Genomic DNA, 18132 nt, shown 5'->3' on the forward strand with positions numbered 1-18132 from the left:
TAACATTTATGACATCATAATGTAACACAGTCTCATTCCCAACTCTTTATTTTGATGTAAAAGGATTTGTTTTGACCTCATGACTCCATAAATTGTTCCTAGGCATCTCTCGATTGCAAAGGTCGAGGACCCGGAGACACGAATGTCACTGTTGAGATGAGCGAACGCGTCTCGAAGTTCATCACGTCTGATAGCCGAGTCAAGGAAGTCATTGTAAGCCTGGATCTTGGTCTCGATCCAGGTCAATCTCAAACCTACAGAATGCTTGCAAGTATTTGCATTTCACACATTGTGTCAGTTCTTTGGGAAATTATGTATTTATTTATAACTCTGTGCATGCATTAAAAAAACAAAAATGCTTGTCTTATATATATATAAAGCGTATTGCAGATGTTATTTGTATTCCAAGAGCATGAACTATAAAAAATATTTGGTCGTAACTCAGCAGGTTGCCATAGCAACAGCTGGCTGTTGGGAATGACTGTAATGGAAGTAGTGCGATGGTAGTGCATGCACACAGTCTTCTGGGCAGAACACACACTCATGCAACAGGCATACACACAAAAAACCTACAGCAGAAGATCAACAGGCTTGTATTGTTTGTTTATATATATATATATATATATATATATATATATATGGAGCAGGAACAAGCGTGATGTAACTGAGAAACGGCAGGAATGTTAATGCACTGGTAAGAAGTACACCACACAGGGTGACACACACTTACATACACATGCTCAAGTGCACCATGGAGACTTTTACTCTATGTCAAACCTACTTTTACCGAATCCCAATACTGTATGTAGATTACTGTGTGTGTGTGTGCATGCCTGTGCATGCATGTGTAGGGCTGTTGATCTGGCTCAGCTTGGCCCACTTCCACTGAAATCACCCTTGAGCAGAACACAATGCTGGAGAAACACACACACACACATACAGGCACAAATTTGCAAAATGTCTTAGCTTTAAGGAGAGAGCCCTGAGCGCTCATATGCACAATACTGTTATCTAGCTTTCTTTTGTTTAGCTGAAGACTGCATTAACTCTGCACAAATGCACACAGAAATCGCAGTGGATGTTATTTCAGAGGTTCCCACTCTTTGGTGTAACTGTAAGAGAAGAGTTGTGGATTACTGAAGGGAAAACTAATTGCAAAAAAAAAAGAAAAGTTGAATAAATTTGATTCATGTGCAAAGAATAAACAAGACTGTTCTCGTTTGGTGAGGCCTTCATACGATCAGATAGGCTAAATGTCATTCAGACTCCAAATTAACATGCAGAGCAGAAGATGAACAGATTATGTTCAGAGACAGGTGAATGTGTGTGAGCAAGAAAATATCAGGCCTGGTGGCAGTCCGGCCTCCGGTGTTGTGAGAGCGTTTTTCTTTACAGAAGTTGAAGGTTTTAAGGTGGGATTGATTCCTGCACTCCAACAACTGACGGTAGAGAACGAAAGTCAGCTCAGTTTTGAGTTTGAGGTCTCACATGCACTGGATTAAGTCACAGCATGTACAGTAAATAACGTGTGCAAGATACTCTGTATTTTAAAATGTCAATAGGTCTCATTTTTCCATGGATTATATAAGTTAAATTCAAACACACTTTTTGATATTGTGTTCACGTGCATCATGTCATATGTGATTTCATCCGAAAACTCCAGCTGGCTGTGGCTGTCTGTGGACAACGCTTCCCAAGTAATCAACAAAGTTTCTTGAAGGTTGTTCTAAATGAAAACTATGAACTAGCTTTAGGAAATTATCAGGAGCCATTTGGTCAATTTAATTTTTTTTTTTACTTGCATTTGTATCTTCTTTGGACTACTCCAACAGTTTGCTTTCCTGTCTAAACAAAAAGGAGCTGTCCCATCTGCAGCAGGTCCAAAATTCTGGCTGCTGTCTCACTCAAACAGAAGGACTCACATTTCTCCTATTTTAAAGTCCCTTCATTGGCTCCCAGTGTTTTTGTTTCCATTTTAAATCCTGGTGTTGACTTTTAGAGCTTTGCATGGCCAGGCTCCCCCCTACATTAGAGACCTGTTATGTCCCTACACTCCCGCTCGGAGCCTGAGGTCAGTGGATCAGAACCTTCTGAAGGTCCCTCGTACCCACTTTAAGACCCGAGGAGATCGCTCTTTCCAGGCCATTGTGCCGAGGCTCTGGAATGACCTCCCGTTGTCTCTTCATTCGCTGGACCTTATTAGTGAGAGGACTGTTGTATGACCACTGTGTGTCTTAGTGCTGTTTTATTATGATGTACATTGTATTTTTTACATAATTCTTATGTGTGTGCCTTTTGTGAAGCACTTCGTGACTTTCCTTGTCTGTTAAAGGTGCTATATAAATAAACATTACTTACAACAATTTCAACTTTACAGATTTTATCCTGAGCCATCTTGATATAATTTTGGCATATTTTACATGTTTGATGGCTATTATTCCATCAAATTATTTACGTCACTTGACTGTAGATAATAGCCGACGATAGACTGGCTGTACCCGCCTTTTGCCCGTTAACGGCTGCCTGTGAGCCTTAACAGACTTGAGAGGGTTCAGAACATGAATGAATGAATTGACGTCTCTGAAAGCAATTTAAGAGTAGAATGCCATGTTCAAGTAGCTCGATGTTTTGCACACGGAGTACAGAGAGAATAGTCAACTTTAAAACTTACTGAAAGATTGTCCAAACTACAGAAAACGTCTCTGTTCATCTCAGCTCTGCTGCTCCCAGCCGGTAATCACTCACCTGTTTGTTCTCCAGCTAATTAAAAACTCATATGTGAACCGCAGAAGGTTATTTTGTTTATACGTATTTATGAGTTATGTCTTGTTGAATTAACTGGAGTTTTCAAACCTTTCAACTCGTTTGATTAAACTTTTTCATTTTCGTGTTTATCAGTCTGAGTAGATAATAACGTTGTGCTATTATTGGCGTAGCATTGATGGGATTATCACCACAGTTCAGTGTCTTCTTTCTTGTAGACAATATTTTCAATATTTATATCTGTTTGTCTCAGGAATATGCACTCTTTTTCATTGTCTGAAAATGGCACTTGTAGTGGTAACAGGGGAACAATATTTACGCTAATGTCTCTATGCCAATATCCAACACACCGCTGATAATCTTCTTATGAAGCACTCTAAACACCTTTAAACAATGATTAGCATTATTGAAGCACCGCTGTTACAAACCGCAGGGAGATACAAACTCCTGATTAGTTCATGTGGAGACTGGATGTAACACTGTTTCTACTGTCATTTGTTTGTTGTGATAAAATCTCCTTGTGTAACTCAGTTTGAGTTTTTAGGGTTTTTTTGTTTTGTTTTAGTCTGAATAGTAGTTTAAATTATTCTGTGGACCTTGAAGTAGAGCAGTTTTCAGTTGGTTAAAAACAATTTCTATCAAATACAAGATTGTAAACAAATGTCTTAATTGTCCTTTGGGATTGATGATGTTGTCTGTATCAATCTGTAAATCCTTACATTTGGCATCTTAAAAAATGACCTTTTTTTAACAATCAACTTTATTAATCAACTCTTAACTTTTAGGGTGTTTGCTGGTGGCAGAATATTCAATACTAAAAATAAGCAAATAAAAAACAGAATTGCATCTCCGTGTCCTGCATGGCAGTTGTAAATAGACTAAACTAGAGTGCCGCATTCATAGAGCGCAAACATCTGCCAACACTAGTTTCCAATTCCACAAATTTTTAACCTGGAAAATATTTTCAAGCTCAAAGTCCTGTTAGAAGTGGCTTTTCATAGGCTAAAGTTCAATACAAAATATAGATCAAAGGGGCTTTTCAGTGTTAAAATTAAATATCCTCTAAATCCGTAATACGGACCAGACGCGGATCAAACTTAGTCTGTTCATTGAGAGTGCCAGTCAGCACCTCACTGTCACAAATGAGTGATTGAGATATAATGCAAATTGTACACCAAATGGGCTTTTTAATATTAAATTCAAATATCCACAAAATTCACAATCAGTCTGCACCTCACTGTCACAAATGAGAGTGATTGGGACACTTTTTTTTTTTTTTAGGGAATTTAGGTTATACAGTAGCAAATTGAGTTTTACCAGCTATTTGCAACCGTATAACAGCATGAACATCTGCAAATCACCAGACACAACAGGGTTATTCCCATTCTAATTCAATTCCATTGTTTGCACAGTTTATTTTTCTGTAGGTAATTTGGTCGGCGAGGCTTACCATCGAGCCAAGGCAGCGTCGCTCCACCAGCGGTCAGGGTCCGGAAATGTGAAATGGTAATTCTATGTCAGAATTCACATCAATACTTTTGTATGGTAGCTTAAATTCACCCATTTTGGCAGCGGAGTCTGTATGTGACTCTCTCGCTCTCAGCTAACAGCGCTAACACCTAGTAGCACGTGCAGCCAGTGTTCTGTCGAATTGTGTGTCTTGTTGCATAAATCTACAGTTCCTCGTCCCGACAATATTGCGCATGGGTGCGGAGGACAGGAATGACATCTCATCAGAAGATGTCATTCCTGTCAGTCGATAAAGGATGTAATCCTATGTAGTAAGTCCCCTCAGCTGCTGCCTTATTTTGCACTCGGGGTCGCCACAGCAAATCCAAAGTGGGTCTGCATGTTGAACTGGCACAAGTTTTACACCGGGTGCCCTTCCTGATGCAACTCCACATTACATGGAGAAGTGTGGCAGGGGTGGGTTTTGAACCGGGAACTTTCCACACTGAAACTAACCACTTGGCCCCCACCCCTGCCTCGCTACCATCCAACATAATGTGCTTAAATATTAAGGAAATTCAGTCTTTTTTGATAATTATGAATTTTTGAAAAATTTGTTCAGTGTTTAAGGAGGGGGATTTTTCCAAGATTTTTGCTGACTTTGACTTATGACCTTGAAAATGGAGTCACTTCTTGTCTATCAGGGTATGAATCCTCTGTACAAGTTTCATAATGATATACCTCTGCCCAACTTTGTTGGCGAAGGTAACCAGTTAAATTAGTGTTAGGTCATTTAGTTTCTCGCTCAGCTTCAAGGTTGAAGGTTATTCGCGCTCTGACCGTGCTGGTGCTCTTATTTACTCACCTCATTGTGTGTATCTGTGTATTTATCTCATGCAGTTGCATCAATGACTGTGATGAAAGGTATTTTTCAGTCCTGCTTAATGAATTCCTGTTGTACTACAGTTCTGTGAACACCTGTTCGTAATGGGTTTGGTTTCCAGTAAGCAAGAGGTGTGAAGGCTTGGCTTCTTCAGAAACAGAGACACGTATGAACATGTGTGTGTAAAGGAAATGTCATGAAGTGCGTTATTCATTGATGATTCATATTTTTGTCACACCCAGACAGAAAACAGCTGCAAGCTGCTCTAATACGATGTACAGCTACAGCCTATCTAAGATGTAAATACATATACATTTAATTTAATGTTGTTAGTGAATACAATTTATGCTTGCTTTTGATAATAAATATATATATATATGTGTGTGTGTGTGTGTGTTAGGGTTGTGAATCGTACAACAACTCACGATTCAATTCGATTCCGATTCTTGGGGTGATGATTCGATTCAGAATCGATTTTCGATTCAGAGAGCTCTGAGAAATAGTTATATTACTTAAAAAATGTTTGTGTTTAAGAAAATGCAGCTTTACAAGGTTAATCAAGTGATTCTAGATGTAAATTTACTTATCTGCTTTGCTCATTCAGAGTTGGCTGGCAGTTTAGCAAAGCGCTGGTCAGTAGTCGGCAGATACCGCTGCTCCGCTCCTTTTAGCTCCGGGTGATAGCATAGCATGTGGGCTTGTGGATTTTAAGTGTTTCTGAAGTACTTGACTTTCATTTTGCAGATTTTGCACACTGCATAAGTCATGTCAAGCTCCTTCTTACGCAGCAAATAATAAAATCCAAAATGCGCCCAAACATTTGCCTTCAGCAAAGACGGTGCTGGCTGAATTAGCTCTTCGTCCGCCATGCTAAGCTGCAGCTCATGAATGTTTGAAGCACGCCGGACCCTCCCCTCATGGGGACGCTGCAGTACGGAAGCCGTTGCCTGACAAACAGTACACGCAGCGAGTAAGTAAGAAAATGTTTAAAAATTGCTTTTTAAAAATTGATTCTTGGACATTTTGGATCCATTCAGAATCGTAATAAGAATCGCGATTCGGACGTGAATCGATTCCCCCCCCGGCACCCCTAATGTATGTATATATGTGTATTAAGCAGCTATCCTGTGATGCTTTTTAAATATTTGTTTTGTCTTCAAATGCAGTTAGTGTTTTCTTTAAACTGCGGTGTGTTGATGAAAAAATTATAAATATCAGTATCTGCACTCTCTGGAAAACAGTATCGATCTGATTTTAGAACAGTTTTACTCGGGCAAAATTTTTATAATTTCAGGTGACAACCTAATATGGGAGGGAACTGCTGGTTTGGGTTTTTGGTCACCTTTTCCAGATTAATGCTGTTTCCCTTCTTTGTTACAAGGAAGAAACGTCGAGCAAATAGTGAAGTGTCTGAAGGGAGGGGAAGCCCAACACGGGGAAAGAGGTTTTTAATTGCAAAGGTGAAATCTGTGTCATGTTCCATTTAAAAAGGAAAAAAAAAATGTTTCAAATAAAAGGTGGCACTTGTGTTAGGTATTTTTTTCATTGGACTGCTGATAACAGAAACCTCATTATTTTGATAAAGGTGTGTGTGTGTGTGTGTGTGTGTGTAACAGCTGTTAATAAAAAAAAAAAGGCTCTAGTTGATGATGGAGTGCAATAACTTGTGAACAGACTAGGTGCAGAATTTAATGTATAATACTGGCTTGTTTTCTGGTAGGGTAACTTTTAATGTTCCAAAATGCAATTTTTAGAGATAATTATTTTAATGATAAAAAAGAAGGAAAAGCTTTGCTACGTCCACCTGTTTGTCTCCATCCGTCCTTCTGCTTTCGTTCACACACTTTTTTCTCTGTCTGTTTTTGTTTCTCCCTCAGCGTGGGTCTTGTCGTACCGACTGGACGTCTCTGATGCTGTGGCGACTGTGTGTGTGTGTTTTTCTCACTACAGTTGGCCCTTTACCTTTTTGCCAAATTTGATGCTCTTACGCCCCATCTATTTGGACAATCTTCTGAGTCAGAGGAAATAATCTGAGTCACCCACTGCTCCGTCATTGAAACAGATTTTTTTTTTTCCTCCTGTGTTACATTATCTTACATATAAAAGGCTATCTGTATCGATATAAACAGCTTGAACATCATCTGTCATAGGCCAACAAAAGCACCATTTCCTGTATATTCCTTTTGTGAATTGTTTTGTAAATTGTGGCGGTAGCATGGCCCAAGCAGAGGCTCACCCCTTTGAGTCTGGTCTGCTTGAGGTTTCTTCCTCAAAATCATCGGAGGGAGTTTTTCCTTATCATTGTTGCTCTGGGGGTTGGTAAGGTTAGACCTTAATTGTGTGAAACACCTTGAGGCAACTTTGTTGTGATTTGGTGCTATATAAATGAAAAAAATTTGAAATTGAAATTTTTTTTTTATCATTTGGAATACTTTGATTATGTACATTAATTCAAACGATCACCAGTAGGGGATGATCATGTCATGCAAAAGTAGAGACCATCATCGACATAAGTGTAACAATTCTGCATTAAAGTAAATCCCTTCGGCTGCTCCCTAGTTTTTCACTTGGGGTCACCACCCTTCCTGACGCAACTCCATATGACATGGAGAAATGTGGCAGGGGGGAGTTTGAACCGGGAACCTTCTGCACTGAAACCTAATGCACTAACCATTTGGCCACCACTCCTGCGTATTCAGCATTATTATTAAATTATTCTGAAACTGTTACATTGTTCAATCCAGGGACCTATCATCTGCAAACCCGGACTGTCAGAGGCAAAACAATCACAACGTCTACAAAATCTCACACCTGGGCATCACCCGGGTACACTGATAATTTAAAAATAGTAGGTAAAACATAGATTTATCTGTTTTTCTTCACGTATCTCATATCCCATGTCCTCTGATTTGTAGCTCTGTAGTTTACATACATGAAGATGAGTGCCTCTTTTAAACGGCATGGAATGTTCCAGGAATTTATGAGATTTTTTTTTTTTTTTTTTAAGTTTCTCAATGACAAATTGACATAACTGGGGGCGGGGGAGGTTTGGCACTGTCTGTTTGACAGAATGAGGAACTCGACTGCTTCACCTCAGGGAGCTTTGGTGACTGACTGAAGCTCACATAATTGAGCAGCGGCGCACGTTGACACTTTGCACGCAAGTCGGTTTCCTCACCAGAAAACATGCGTTTAGTGTATGTGGGTCTGCTGATGCTGTTTTTATATTAGCTTGTGATGAACCAGAATGATCATTTTCATTTTTCCTCCTCTTTGTGTTAACCTACCTTTCACACAATTTTCTCTTTGCATGCTCTAAAAAACTGCTTCCAAAATGAAATCTGACCACTTGCACCTTCACCCTCTTTCCTCACTGTCTTTTTAACGTGTTTTATTGGCAAGAAAATGAGCAAAAATCATGACATGCTAAAACGGTGTCCTGCATACGTTGCATCTGGGAATCCCTGGTCTCCTTCATTGTTTCTCAGAGCTTTACACATCTCTTAAATTTCATGCGCAATTTGGTTTTCTCATTGCCTCTTGCTTGATTTGGGTGGAATTTTCTGGCTGTTTTTGTGCCACGAGTAAAATGACACTTGTGCCTTTCATTTCAGCATCAGATAACAAGCTTTTTCTTCTGATTTCATCAATTTGCTTTGACTGATTTTGTTTTTTCTGGCACCAGACCATCTGAAATCCCTGAGAGACTCTGTTTGAGTTGCATCCCGTCAACTCATTCATCTGTTTTTCAGTCTTTTTATTAGTGGTGAGTAGCGTCCTCGTGTAATTCTGCCCTACATGCATTGCATGATGTTTTTCTGTTAATGTTTAATTTTGTCCCGCAGAGCCCTGTGTGCACGTCCCATCTGTTGTATCGCTGGTGGAGTGGCGCCCACTATTCATGCCCATATTGGCAATGGGTTTGATTTCTTGGTCAAAGGTTTTAGAGCAAATTCTCAATTTTTGTTTATCTATGTATTTATTTTTTTCAATTGAATACAACTCTGTGAATGCATTTTTCTTCCAATGCGCTCTTTCTCTCCCTCATCTTCATCATCTGCTGTTGATGCCACAGTGCAGAATACAGATGATAATTGGTGCTTATTTGCTGCAGTGTTATTTTAGCCTACATACTCTGTAACAAAGGCGTACTCACTGCGTGCACGCTCACACTCACAAAAATGAGAAAGGACAAAGACACGAGGAAAGAGGATTTTGCCTTTGATTCCTTAATTTCACTGCAAGTGTGGTTGTTTTTTTTAAAGATGAAAATTAATAGGTTATAGGATGAGAATTGATTCGGAAGCACACTGTGTTTATATGTTTAAATGACTTATGCAATTTTCCTGTACAGCCCTTCTGATCTGTTGCATTCATGCTGCAGTCATAAAAAAAAAATCCCTGACTTGCTTCCCGTTGCCATGGCAATTCTGCTCATTACTTCTCAAGCTGTTGAGCAGGACCCTGCAACAAGTCATAATATCAGGTATGAGGGGTTGTGAGATGATTTCTTGATTTATTTCTTTGGTTTTCTTTGGTGTCACACACTGTTAACGGTGCTCCACCCACATGGATTTAAAAACAACCAGTTACATCATCAACAAATCCAAAGTACTTATACTTGTGGTGCAACATCGTCATAAAATATTCCTGCTGCTGATCAGGACACTTCACAGGAGTAGACATTATCGCTGACCCTGTGGCCCGACATCATGTTCTTGGGCTTCGAGTCATCATGGGCCACCAACCTTCATAATTCACTGGACCGCTGGTCCAGCAGAGGAGTTGAGTTCTTTGCATTTTTTGATGCTGACACAGTGCAGCCCTTATCCAGGGTTCATTATTCCTCCTTGGACAAGTACAGTGTTGGACTTTTTGCAATTGAAGTCAGAAATTAGAAAATGCCTGGTCCCAGTGAAACCTAATTTTTGGAACTGTTTTGTTTGAGTTCATGCAGGTTTATGTTCATGACGTGGCAAAGATTTTACACCCTTTTCTTCTGACAGGGTGGCCATTGAAATATAAATTTTCAAACTCACACAAGTTCCAAATTAGTGGGCAAAAAACTTCAATGTCAAGCCCTGATAGTAAGTGACTGTTGATCCAGTGTAATAAAATTCACATCTAAAATGTATGGTAACATCCATAAGTCTACAAGTGAATTAGATGTTGGAAAGAGGTTGTGGAAACCAGCAGCTTAGATGCTGTTGTTGGTCAAGAAAGGCTTACTGACCTTGACTTTGAGTATGAAACTGTGATCTTTGGGGATTCAATGGGTAACCTAATTGCAGCGCTTGAGAAACAGTTGTGAGGGAGTGCCAGCTTCAGGCAGGTAGGTGGTTACTTTCAAGACATGGGGATGGATCTGTTTGCCTGTGTAGTTGCCATTGAGATTCCGGGGTGTTCCCATGGTGTGGTGGATGCGGTCATGTGCTCCTTGACTTGACATAACTTAAGTCAGTCACATGGTCTTCCAAAATTTATAAACAAATTCGATTTGAATCTCAATCCAGCTGGATGACTGACAGTAAAAAGCATCACAGAATTTGTCTGGTCTGTTCTGTCACTTTTAGATGCATTCGCGGCCCCTAAATCAACCAAATATTCAGCTGGAAATGCAACACAGTCAACATTCCTGTGATGTCAGATAAAACGTCTTCCCACTCCCCCCAACCCCCCCCACCCACGCTCCAATAGGTGGAAAGTGGCTCCACAATTCTCAAGGTTGTGTGTTTAGATTCTCAAGGGGGTTAACCTGCATCAAAAACGCTTGACCTGCCGCGTAGCAGAAGATACTGCAGATGCAATGTTTTTGTCTTGAGCACAAAATGGCTTGTGTTCAAATGGCGAGCAGGAATGCGTAGCTTTTTACCATCACTCTCTCTGTTGCCGTGGCTCTCTTGTGAATCTGTCACGCAAAAATTATGTTTTCCTTTCATCTCATCTCTCATTGTCTCTCGTCGTTCTTCTCTTTTGTAGCCATCAGCTCCCTTATTGTGTTTGTGTTTGGGCTTCAAGAACCATACAGTCCCGTCGTCATTATCAAAACAGTGATTGACAATTCAAGCTGATTACTTTGTATTCAGAGAGCGTGAATGTGGTGCACTTCTGTTAGTGTGTGTGTGTGTGTATTGTGCGGTCAGTGATGGTGTTAGTTCTGAGCTGTATAATTGTCCTTGCTCTGTCATTATCAGCCCTTCTGCGTTGTGCAGATGGGTGTGTGTGTGTGTGTGTGTGTGTGTGTGTGTGTGTGTGTGTGTGTGTGTGTGTGTGTGTGTGTGTCCAGTCAGATGTAACTGGTTGTTTTGATTAAAATCGCTAATTATTGGTCAAGACAAGAACACGCATACAGACCTGCTATTATCCCTCTGTGCAGGAAAGTGTGTATTATGGCTCTACCCCATGACGTAAAACAGCGGGACAGCAAGAGTTATTTGTAGTTTCCACCCAACAAAATTGTCATTTGCATGTCTATCATGGTCACACCCTTTAAATCTCAAGTTCACTTGCGCTCATCCCATGGCTGCGTTGGGTTTACATTGAGGTGTTGTCAGGGCTGGTGTATTGGTATCATGTGGAAACAGAAAGTAGGTATCAAAAACCTGGTCTAAATTTGCATGCATTCTGTTGGTTGAATTTAAAGAATGCAATACTTGGATGGGCCTCAGATGCACATTACATAAGCAGGTTCATGCCCCATGCACACTCTGCGTGTATGCAAAACAAACTTAAACTAAACTGCTGTGCATTTTAAAGAGGTTGACAGATGACATTCTGGTTTATTTCATGTAATATCTACAACATGACAATGGCTAATTTAGATGATAATTCTAGTCCGTTTTATATCTTTTAAATAGCAAAGGGTAGTAGGACAACTCCAAAATCCACTTGCGCTTTGTATTCTAGACTCTATAATACAGATCATCAAGTGAAGGCCCCTAATATCTCTGTACTACAGGCTTGTACTCTTTACTGCATTTATTCATTTCAGTGGGTTTTATAGATTTCCCTGTTACAAATATTAAATTGAATGTAGTTATTTTTTAAATGTACAATAAGTAAATATGTGGTTATCTAGGCTAATTAATTTACAGTTCAAACAGGTGTTTTTTTGCAGCATCCATAACTCAGTTGACAGATTGGTTTTTCCCTAATCACACTCTAGTTTACAGCTGTCTGTGTAAATGTGTTTCTGCACATATGTAACTTTAAATGTACTATAGCCCAATCAAATCTAGAGACAAGCTGCAGTGATGCCATAAGTTTAAGGCCCTGTCACATCTTGACGATTTAGCCTGCGTATGCCGACGTATTAAAAATACGCTGGTGTACATGTAATAAGTTATGGGTAAGTTTTGTATAAGTTAAGAGCGGTATATGTCGTAGTACGGCGAGTTCGTCGAAAAATTTTGGGCATGCACAATATTTTCAACACATGCCAGCATATGGCTCATATGTCACGCATTCACGGATCATAAGATGTCAGTAAGTTATGCGATTGTTGACGCACCTTACTTGTAAGTTACTCATAAGTCAAAGTATGTCCATTGATGCTGTCCGCTGATTGGCTCAACATCTGAAAGCTGCAGTCCTCGTGCAAACAGTTCAGACTGTTTCAAATATTAAAACCATTCACACACAGACTGAATGTGAAGTCTTAATCTTACCCGTTGTGTTGTTTCAGTCAGATTCATCACCACAGCCTGATGAAAACCTATCCACATAGTGTCCTGATTTTGGAAAACATATGAAAATACTTTAGTTCCTTGTCGTGGCTGAGGTAGCATTTTTGAAGAAGTCCCTCTGTGTTTGTCTGCCCCCGGTGCGTTTCTCAGCCTGAACCAGAGAACACCAGAGCTTTGTGCCACAAGATAATTTATTTTAAAAGTTGAAAGAGTCACAGCGCCTCATTCATTCACGTCAGCGTTTATCACAGACATCAGCCGATTTTTCAGCATTCTGCACACAATGAAAATAGATCCCATGATCCACCAAGACAAAAATTTAATTAAATAAAAAAATGTTAAATTAGTCTGTTTGGGCTCCGTGTGGAGGGAACGAGGCAGCACAAAAGCGTTCGTGCTCTCGTTGACATGCATGTCAGCATCTACATGCTCCGCCTGCTAGACAAAAAAGTCCTGCTGGTGGTTGAAACGCAAGCCAACCCAGACTTAATTGTTCCAACCGTACCGTACTGAGCCGGATCACTCAGTGGAAACGGGGCTGTCGGCATACTCTGGCTAAATTGTTAAGGTCTGATAGGTCCATTAGAAGTAGACTGTTCAATCAAGTTGGTAAAGTCTCCATTTGTGGTCTTCTGTCAACAGCCCAAATTAGAGGGGTGAGGTAACGCAATCTTTCCTCACATTACGCGTCCTATTACATGAAGAAATTGAAGGGAAATTTCATTATTTTCCTCTGTGTGAAATAAGAAAAAAATGGTCTTGGAAGGAAATAAAGATCATCAGTGCACACCTGGATAATCAGTACACAAAATTGTCGCAGCTGTTGAAGTGACACATTCATCAAATTACACATTGTGATATTTTTTTCTTTTTTCCTTTATGTAAACAAGAGCGTTGGATGTTTTCCGGCAAGCCGAACAGCATTTTGAATGCTATTATACTATGAACAGTCTCTGCTTGTTGTCTGACAAATGCACATTCTAACCAATTTAGAGACTGAAAACCTTCGACTGCTGAAAGCGTTTTTATGTGAAATGCAAAGAAGAAACACTTTAGATGGATTTAAATGTTCTTAACACTGAAAAACCGAGAGATGAAGTGGGAGCACGGGACAGGTTCTCTAAACGGTATCAGGCAGTTAAAAAGCTTCAGATTAGAGTCTTCTACGGGTGTTTGTGCGAGGTTTTGATCTCATGAGAGATGTGCTCACATTTGTTAATTATGCCTTTTATGCAAATTCACAGGCCTCGGTTTACTTAATTACTACAGTGACCTCTTTCAGAGCCAGCAGAAGCGCATTAATGGATTTTGTTGGTTTTCGTGGTGTTTTCGGAGTCTTACAGAATTAACACTCAAAGGGATGTAATGGAAAGAAATGACCTTCATTCAATTTACTGCAGTACATTTAAAAAAATGTGCAAACAGGTTTTTATACAGTAATGAAAATCAAAGATGCGTTAAAAATGAGTGTGCAAATATTAGTAAAGTGAATTTAATGGATACACAACAGTTGTCTATCTTTATTTGTACAGGGGGCAGGGTTTGTTTTGTAAGACCTGTTAGCTGATTATTATCATTAGTAAAGATAATCTGCTGTGCCTTGTTAAAGTTGTCGATATTTCATGTGGATTTATGCTTTTGGTAAAATACACAATCTGATTGACCGAAAGACATTTTAAGATGAGTGTTTTTTTTTTTACTGAGACTTTGAGCCTTACTGATGGCTGTTGTCAGTTTCCATGTTAAACGTGTCACTGTCACTTTGTCAGTTTATTCTGCTACCTCTTTCTGAGCCTGATAGAGGGCGTGCATGTGCGTGTGACAGACTGCCTCCCTGTTGGCTCCGTGCTTGATGGAGGCGCACACATGCTCACACTGTTGCCACCAAAACATTTCCCGCTCGGTATTCTGACGGGAGCAGCGGAGCTCGACTGACACAATTACACTGGTTCGTACAGAAGGAACTTCATTCAGTGTTGCATATGCACAAAAATGTGGCGTGCATCTGTCTCCACGCTAACGTTCAGATGTGTCAAAAGTGAAATGACTGTGGAAATCTGCGGTGCATCACGCCAAGTTCATGGCTGGCGTAGGTGATGCTGGAAAACTGTTAATAATGTGGAAACAAGAAGTCATCAGAGTGATGTTCACATCAGAGATACACTGATGAACAACCCACGTGTTTACAGTTATATGGGTGGATATAAAAGTACGCGCAAAGTGATGCGTACAGTGGCATTAACAATGGCTGTGTTAGCATTATTAGAAGACCTTGCAAATATGGTGCAATCTGACGGGGGGCGAGTATTCAGGGAACGCGAGGATTTACTTGCAAATGATGATAATTCGCTCATAAGCCGATTTTGTTTGCTAAGGCCAGTGTTATTGGAGTTGCGCACAGAACTGCTTATATGTTGCAGAAAATGGGTCGCAGTATGGGTATGATCAGACACTGCAGAAAATGTATTCCACAACATTTAACCAAACAGTTAGTTCAATCATTAGTGCTCTCCCAGATGGACTATGCTTCTGTGGTTTGGTCAAATACAACTGAAAATAATTTGCACAGGTTACAGGTTGCTCAGAACAAAGCGACACGAATTGTTGAGTTGTCCATATAGAACCAGTGTAACATCAATGCACAGTGAACTGGCCTGGCTAATGGTAAAATGCAGACTGAAATATTTTTTGTTAACATTTATTAGAAATGTTATTATAAGCAAAAGTCCAGAAATTATTTTTAGTAAATTGTTATTTTTCTCTGAGGTTCATAATTATGTAACTCGTCAAAGCAGCAACATAAGAGGTTTGCTCCCTGTGTGTAGAACGGGTCAAATGCAATGCACTGTTTATCGTGCCATGGTCACCTGGAATGCACTGCCTACTTTTTTGGTGTCAGAAACAAACAAAAAGTTGTTTCAGAAGAAGTTAAAACTTTTCCTATTCACACAATGATCTAATGTGTATATATATATATATATATATTTTTTTTTTTTTTACTGTTATTATGAACTTCTAATTATGATTATCATGTTTATGTGTATGTATGTGTAGATGTATATGTGTGTGTGTGTGTATATATGTATGTATGTATATTTTTTTAATTTTATATTTTTTGTACATTTTTCAAATGAGCTGTACTTTTTCTTGCATGTTACGTTATTCAGATTTGATTTCAATGGAAGTGGAAATTCATGAGTTTAGAGTTAACAATGGGCTTTCATACTTAAGGTGTGTGTGTGTGTGTGTGTGTGTGTGTGTGTGTGTGTGTGTGTGTGTGTGTGTGTGTGTGTGTGTGTGTGTGTGTGTGTGTGTGTGTGTGTGTGTGTGTGTGTGTGTGTGTGTGTGTGTGTGTGTGTGTGTGTGTATTGAAAAATGAATGTAATGAATTTTAAAGGACCCCAGGAAGAATAGCTACTGATTTTCAGTGGCTAATGGGGATCTTAATTAACTAACTAACTAACTGCGGCCAGCCCAGACCGCAATACGGCGAGGAGCCAGAGGTTGTCTGTGCCGACCACACCGGGGTTCCTGGCACCGGGGTTGAACCGGCCAACATTAAAACGCGTTTTGCACTGAGAGCCGGTTTCCCTAATGTAATCAGAGCTATCGACTGCACACGTATTGGTATAAAGTCGCCATCACGTGATGAATTTGTTTGTTAATAGGAAACATTTTTATTCCGTCAATGTTCAAATCATATGTGATGCACAAATGCATGCAACTCATATCGTGGCTAAGTGGCCTGGTTAAACCCATGACTCATTCATCCTGCCTAACAGCATGGTTGGGACAACCCAGTCTCACGCGTTTTCATGCTCCCATCATGAAATGAGTGACTTTTCCGTGACGTGTTTTTAGAATTTTATTTCACTATTTCTAATCCTACCCCTTCTCCTAACCATAACATAACTGCCCCCCCGTCACCCCGCATTTCATGCCCTGTCTGGCACGGTGCGTGATGGATGGCTACTTGGTAAGTAAATGGTTTATTTGTGTCATTGTTCTGAATGAAAACCAGCGCGGGCATGATTTTGTTATTTTTTTTGTTGTTATTCTTTCTTGGTGGCATAACTGGAGCCGCAGAGCTTCTTAACAAGTCCCAGATTGTCTCCCTGTTTTCAGTATTTGTCAATAAACGTTCTGATTTCACACACTCTCTGCCACGGTGTACCTCATTTGTGTGTGCGCTGCTTCCGTTTCATGTTTATGTTGACAGGGTACCAAATATCCCTCCATATCTCCAATTAATTTACTTTATTTACTCCATCTGTAGCTCACACTCAGTGAAATTCCTTTTCTTGGCTCTGCTCATGTTGACTGATCTGACATAGTGGGGAATCCCAGCTCCCAGGGTATATTTAAATGAATTTGCATATTTAAATAGTAGGGGTGTCGTAAAAAATCGATTCACGTCCAAATTGCGATTCTTATTTATTACGATTCTGAATCGATCCAAAATGTCCAAGAATCGATTTTTAAAAAGCATTTTTTTAAAACATTTTCGTGCTTACTCGCTGCGTGTACTGTTTGTCAGGCAATGGCTTCGGTACTACAGTGTCCCCGCGAGGGGGGTGGTCCGGCGTGCTTCAAACACTCGTGAGATGCAGAGTTCAGTGGCTGTAGCTTAGCTTAGCATGGCGGACAAAGAGCTAATTCAGCCAGCACCGGCGCATTTTGGATTTTATTATTTACTGCGTAAGAAGGAGCTTGACATGACTTATGCAGTGTGCAAAATCTGCAAAATGAAAGTCAAGTACTTTGGAAACACTTCAAATCCGCAAGCCCACATGCTACGTCATCACCCGGAGCTAAAAGAGGGGAGCAGCGGTCTCTGCTGACTACTGACCAGCGCTTCGCTAAACTGCCAACTAGCTCCGAACGAGCAAAGCAGATCAGTAAATTTACATCTAGAATCACTTGATTAACCTTGTAAAGCTGTATTTTCTTAAACATAAACATTTTTTAAGTAATATAACTATTTCTCAGAGCTCTTTGAATCGAAAATCGATTCTGAATCGAATCGTCACCCCAAGAATCAGAATCGAATTGAATCGTGAGTTGTTGAACGATTCACATCCCTATTAAATAGGGGCGTGGACAGGGAGGAGTTTGGTACGTCTGTATGTGCACTTGGGATATACAAATGGAATGTGCTTGGATCCATGCGTATGCACACTGTGATACATCTGAATTTTTTTGTGCGTATGACAGTTTCTACGTTTTAACGTACGCCATGTTTCAGTAGGAAATCCACAAAAGTCTTTGTACATGATGCCCCTGCTCTCTTTTTCCTGTTGCGCTCTCTCTCTGTCCTGAGCTTTTCTTCATTTCAGTGCAGTTCACCTTCAT

General features: G+C 40.0%; 1 protein-coding gene across 2 annotated transcripts in view; it reads left to right on the forward strand.

Moving 5' to 3' along the window:
• Window positions 1-18132, forward strand: part of camk1da (calcium/calmodulin-dependent protein kinase 1Da) — an 85224-nt gene that overhangs the window by 22877 nt on the left and 44215 nt on the right. The window contains exon 1 of one of the 2 annotated variants that reach the window (XM_034163415.1): window positions 11849-11853. The exons of the other annotated variant lie outside the window; for it this stretch is intronic. The gene's annotated coding sequence lies outside the window, so the exon portion shown is untranslated. Of the gene's footprint in view, window positions 1-11848; window positions 11854-18132 lie in introns of those variants that run through there. 2 annotated transcript variants of the gene reach the window in all.

This window comes from Thalassophryne amazonica, chromosome 22 (assembly GCF_902500255.1).
Source record: "Thalassophryne amazonica chromosome 22, fThaAma1.1, whole genome shotgun sequence".
NCBI classification, from domain to species: domain Eukaryota; kingdom Metazoa; phylum Chordata; class Actinopteri; order Batrachoidiformes; family Batrachoididae; genus Thalassophryne; species Thalassophryne amazonica.